Genomic DNA, 6,298 nt, shown 5'->3' with positions numbered 1-6,298 from the left:
CCCTGCGTGCCCGGGCACGTGGAGCGTCGGTCTTCGTCCAGCCACCGGCTCCCCTGGACTTCTTGGACCCATGCCGCCGGCGCACGTCTACACCGCCACTCCTACTCCGCCTCCCAGCATGACAGGACCGCCGCCGCCCTACAACACCATGCTGGCCTCCTACGGCAACATGTAGGCCCCGTACACATACTACCCGTCAGTTCTCCCCTACGTCAACATGCAAGCTCCTGGCCCCTCTACTCCTCCCCAACAGCCGGCTTGGGACCAAGCCGCCTTCATCAATGCCATGAACAATTTTACCCTCAACGACGCAGGTACGGATTGGATTTTCGATTCTGGTGCATCATTGCATATGTCTTCAAATATGAATTTATTGTCAGCTTGTTTTCCTTCTGCTTTTTCCACGATCACCATTGGCGATGGCTCCACCATCCCAGTTTCATGCACCGGTCACTCTTACATCCCTTCCTCTCATGCCAATTTTCTTCTATGCAATATTCTTGTTGTTCCTTCCATTATCAAGAATCTTATTTCAGTTCGACAATTTTGGATTGACAACAAAGTTATACTGGCCTTTGACCCTTTTGGTTTGTCTGTGAAGGATCTGACAACGGGGGAGGTCCTCGCTCGGTACAATAGCACGGGCGATCTTTATCCTCTTCATGGCGTGCCCACATCCACCCCACGTGCCATGCTCGCTTCAGTTGATCTATGGCATCGTCGTCTCGGTCACCCCAACAAAAACACTTTGACGTCTTTACTCCAAGAATTTTGTATCCCTAGTTCTAGCAGTCCTCATAATCCCTCTCTCTGTAATGCATGTCAATGCGGCAAACATGTTAGATTACCTTTTGGAACCTCTACTACCATTAGTACTTTTCCTTTTGAGTTACTTCACCGTGATTTATGGACCTCTCCAGTCCCTAGTGTTTCTGGTTATAAATATTATCTTGTGATCTTGGATGATTACTCTCACTATACTTGGACTTTTCCTCTTGGTGCTAAATCTGAAGTGCATGCAGTCTTTCTTAACTTTCAACAATATGTAATCACACACTTTGGCTTGCCAATTCAATTTATTCAATGTGATAATGGTCGTGAATTTGACAACATCCAAAACCGCAACTTCTTTCTTCCTCAAGGCATTTTTATTCGTTTTTCATGCTCTTATACATCTTCTCAAAACGGTAAAGCTGAACGCTCTCTTCGCTCTATTAATGATGTTCTTCGCACCTTGCTTTTACAAGATTCTCTTCCTTCCCGTTTTTGGGTTGAAGCCCTTCGCACCGCCACACTACTTCTAAATATTCGACCAACTAAAACTTGCCCTCTTTATTCACCTTTCCAATCTCTTTTTCTCTCGCACCCTGACTATTCTTTTTTGCGTGTATTTGGATGTCTATGCTTTCCAACGTCGCCTCTACCGCCTCCAACAAACTAGAACCACGCTCATTACCTTGCATTCACCTTGGCCTTTCTGATGATCACAAAGGATATCGTTGCTTCGATCCATCTTCTGGTCATATCATTATCTCTCGTCATGTCACATTCGATGAAAATACTTTTCCCTTTTCTGTCACTACAACCACAACACCAACTCCACCACTATCCGCCACTATTAAAACCTCTTCCCTAGTTCATCCTTCGGTCATATCTGCCGCCATGGAATCTTGCTCCGCTTCTCAGCCGGAGTCGCCTACCATCAGCCACCCTCCTGCCCCGTCTGCCAACTCTTCCGCGACTACAACATCTACCCCAGCCGTCTTCCCCTCATCACATCCTACCACGGCAACAGCCTCCACACCCACCACCTCTGATTCTTCTACCTCACCATCTCCTCCATCCGAACACCCACTCCCACCCAATGCTGTTCTCATACCACCACCGACCAATGATCATGTCATGTGCACCCGTGGCAAACGAGGATTTCTTCTCCCCACAAAACGTCTCAATCTTACCGCCACCCCAACCATCTCTCCTATTTCTACCAGTTACAAGCGAGCTCTCCTTGATCCTCTCTGGCTTTCCGCTATGCGCGATGAATTTGAAGCTCTTCAACAAAATAATACATGGACTCTTGTTCCCAAACCTCCTGGTGTTAACATTGTTTCTGGAAAATGGGTTTTTCGTCATAAATTTCATTCTGATGGCACTCTTGCTCGTTACAAAGCTCGTTGGGTGTGTCGTGGTTTCTCCCAGCAGCATGGCATTGACTTTGATGAGACTTTTTCTCCCGTTGTTAAACCTAGCACTATTCGTGTTGTTCTTAGTCTTGTTGTTTCTTCTTCTTGGCCTATCCATCAACTTGATGTTAAAAACGCTTTTCTTCATGGCACTCTCAATGAAACTGTTTATTGTCAGCAACCCTCTGATTTTGAGCATCCCTCCTCTCCAAATTTTGTTTGTCTCCTCAACAAATCTCTTTACAACCTTAAACAAGCTCCTTGTGCATGGTTTCAACGCTTTACTACCTTTATTCAAACCATAGGCTTTATTCCCTCCAAATCTGATTCTTCTCTTTTTGTTTATCAGTCTCCTACTCACACTGCCTACCTCTTGCTTTATGTTGATGATATCATTCTCACAGCTAGTTCTGACTCTTTTCTTCAACATATCATCTCTTCTCTCAATCGTGAGTTCTCCATGACTGATCTTGGTCCTCTTCATCATTTTCTAGGTATTACTGTTTCTCGCGCAAAATCTTCACTTTCTTTCTCAACGATCATACATTTTAGACTTGCTTTCTCGTTCTGGTATGTCTGATTGTCAACCCTCTCGTACTCCGGCCGACATTGGTGCTAAACTGTCGGCTGATGGTGATCCTCTTTCTGATCCCACTTTATATCGTAGCATCACTGGCGCTCTTCAATATGCCACTCTCACTCGTCCTGACATATCTTCAGCAAGCCTGTCTCTTTATGCATGACCCTCGTGCTCCTCATCTGGCTCATGTCCGACGCATTCTCCGCTATTTAAAAGGCACTCTTGATCACGGTCTTCTTCTTAATTCTTCTTGTCCTACAAGCTTGACAGTTTATTCTGATGCAGACTAGGCAGGTTGTCCAGATACTCGACGATCTACATCCGGATTTTGTGTTTATTTGGGTGATAATCTTGTTTCTTGGTGTTTTAAAAGGCAGGTAACAGTTTACAGGTCTTCTGCTGAGGCTAAGTATCGGGCGGTTGCTCATGCTGTGGCCGAGGCGGTATGGCTACGGCAGCTTCTCGTTGAACTTCATCGTCCACTTCCGCGTGCTACCATTGTTTACTGTGATAATATCTCTGCAGTCTACATGGCTTCCAATCCAGTTCAACATCGTCGCACCAAGCACATTGAGATTGATATTCACTTTGTTCGCGAAAAGGTGCGAGGTTCGCGTTCTTCATGTTCCTACAAGTGCCCAATTTGCTGATATTTCTACCAAAGGACTTCCGACTGCATCGTTCACCGACACACGCTCCAGTCTCAACATCGTTTAACCTGACGTTGAGACTGCGGGGGGATATTAGAGTATAAGGCTATTCGTATTGTAATCTATCTCTATTAGTCTAGTCTTGGAGCCCAAGCTTTGTAATCTATATAAACAGCCCTTGAGGCCCCAATCAATACAACAATTATTCTCCAATATCTCAAACTATCACATTCCACTCACCTGCCACTGTGAATCTCAATCTTCTGACGCAAGCATCACGTAAAGCATGGCGTTCGCTTGAATAAGCAGCAGTTGAGCACCCACTAAATAAAACCAACAAAACATGGGTCGTTTAGTCCCCGTTTTAGGTGCCTTCTTCCACACAACACAACACCGCAACCACCAGCCACCCACCAGCCAGCCAAGGACTGATCCAATCCCCATTGCCACGAGCACTCCTCTCCGTCATGGCAACATGCTTCGCAATGCTGCACCATGCAACGACCCCGGCGGCCGCAACCGTGGCGACCTGCGCGCCCAAGGCGTACCAGGAAGAACGTCAATACGTCGGGTACCCACTCTGGCCCGGACATGGAAAATTATATCACTCTCACCCAGTTGAAGAAAATATGGAAGTATGCACCTACCCAGGAGTTCACGGCATGTGAGACTGAGACCGTTCACTTTCCTTGGATTAGTTGCACATATCTGAAAAGTCCTCTCGGGAGTGAGCATTTTCCGAGGGAATTGGTAGCTTGATCTGCAGCCACTCATAATTTTGTGCCAGGTCTTCCCTTGCCCCGTCAATTGGTGTAGTCAGGGAATTCGTTGGCAGTGGACGTACACAGGACCACTGCCAAGGACTCCATTGCCCCATATACGTACTACCGTTCAACGTTCATTCTTAGCCACAGTATCATCTCTTACTTGTATCTCCCTACCATCCATGCTCATCTATTCACTTTGCCCTTTTGCTTGTTGTTGCAACATAATTCATGTCTTATTCTCCGATGCCTCCAGGCTGCTGGTTCTTAGTCTTCGTCTGGGTTTGGTGGCTGCCACTGATGCTTGCTGGGGCTGAGTAGCAGCAAAGGGATGGCTGCTTGGGCTCGGCCAAGAGGTGCGGCAACATGACAATCTCCGACCCATTCTGGCGCAGGGATACCGAGATGGAACCAGCTTGTGGTTTCTCAGATTTCGAGGTCACTTGCTATAACAACACTCCAGTTCTGCGAAGCTTTATGACCTCTGGCTACGGCTTTGCAATGATGAGTATAAATTACGAGCAACGCAGCATGCATGTCGTTGATGTGGGAAAGCTGGAATTGTTGTCCAACAACTGCCTGCCGATCTGGAACACATCCGCCAAACTCGGCGTCCATTTCAGGATCGCCTCCGACTACCTGAACCTCATCTTGTACAGGTGCACACAGGCCGCAGCGGCGACTGTGATACATCGGGACAGAGAGCTGGTGCAGACGAGGATGAGGTGTGGGAACAAAAGCGAGGTGTTTGTTCGTGCAGGAGGCCGTTACAACGAGATGAGCAGCTACGACAGCTACGAGGGTTGTGACGCTGCTGTGATGCCGGTGCTGGGCTCGTCGGGCAAGGCAAACGCGGGCGACTACGAGCAGCTCATCGTCAATGGCTTCCTCCTGACATGGAAGAGCCCTCTTTCTACACCTGCACATGCACGTAAGTTCACCCGTCAAATTACCTTTTAATTAAGTTTGTAGCTAATCTAGGACGAGTAGTGCCTAGTTTGCTTGCATTTCCCTAATTGAACCAAGCAATCAAACATGTTACTCAATTATCATGGTTGAGCTTTTTTACGGTACCTTGGTGCTCCAAAAACATATATATAGGAGTACGAAATGGATCTGACCATCTATACACAAGGGCAACTTAGTCATTTCTGGATCTTACGGCCCTGGCCGCCATCCCCAGCCTGGTGGCTATACGTCCCCACTCCCCAGCCGTCGCCATGGCCGGTGTGGCATCTCCTATCAAGTCGTTGTCCACCAACACGATTGCCTCTTGTCTTAGTGACGTTTTCCATGGCACATAGCCCGCGGCCGCTTGCTCGTGATCTAACGACATTATCTGACGTTCCCATGACCCTACGCTCTCTTTACCCGTCAACTTGCCGTTGTACCAAAGGACACCGCCTCACTACCGGAAAACGGGCATACGCCGACGGCCAAAGCTATGCCTACGGCTGCCGTCGGCCTAGTTCGAGATATGCCGACAGCCCAGTCCTGGCCGTCGGCGTAAACTGGCCGTCGGGTTACATGGACCTATGCCGACGGCCGCCGTCGGCACAAAACGGCCGTCGACCTAGCCGCAGACATGCCGACAGCAGCCGTCGGCATAGATAGGCCGTCGGCATAACTGTGGGCCCGGCGCCCCCGCCCGTGACTAGTGGCTAACGCCGTCAAACCTATGCCGACGGTCTGGACGGGCGACCGTCGGCATATCTCCACATGCCACGTCACCGATCCGCGGTGAAGGTATGCCGACGGCAGCCGTCGGCATATCTGCCACGTCACCGATCCGCGGCACGGCGCCCATCAGAACTCTGCCGTATCTTTGCCGTCGGCATAGCTATTTTTTTACATACTTTTCTTCCATATGTTTTAATGCTTTTTTTACATATGTTTTTTGCATATGTTTTTATGCTTTTTAAAAAATATGTGTTCATGCTTTTTTATGTATTATATGAATATGTATGTAGTTTGTAATTTTTTCCATAGATTATGAATATATATATATAGTTTGTGTATTTTTTTCGAGCACATTAATAATATGCTGTCATGTTCTTTTGAATATAGGTCCTTAAATTTTATTAAAATCAAAAACAGCTATGCGATAGAAGTTGAGTGGCG

The 6,298-nt window shown here is 47.6% G+C and overlaps 1 pseudogene; it reads left to right on the top strand.

The window, feature by feature from the left end:
- Positions 1–3,917: 3,917 nt before the first annotated feature.
- Positions 3,918–6,079, top strand: LOC125528059 (annotated as a pseudogene).
- The last annotated feature ends 219 nt before the right edge of the window (positions 6,080–6,298 follow it).

Source organism: Triticum urartu, unplaced genomic scaffold, assembly GCF_003073215.2.
Source record: "Triticum urartu cultivar G1812 unplaced genomic scaffold, Tu2.1 TuUngrouped_contig_4605, whole genome shotgun sequence".
Lineage (NCBI taxonomy): Eukaryota > Viridiplantae > Streptophyta > Magnoliopsida > Poales > Poaceae > Triticum > Triticum urartu.
This window is presented reverse-complemented; position numbering and strand designations above follow the sequence as displayed.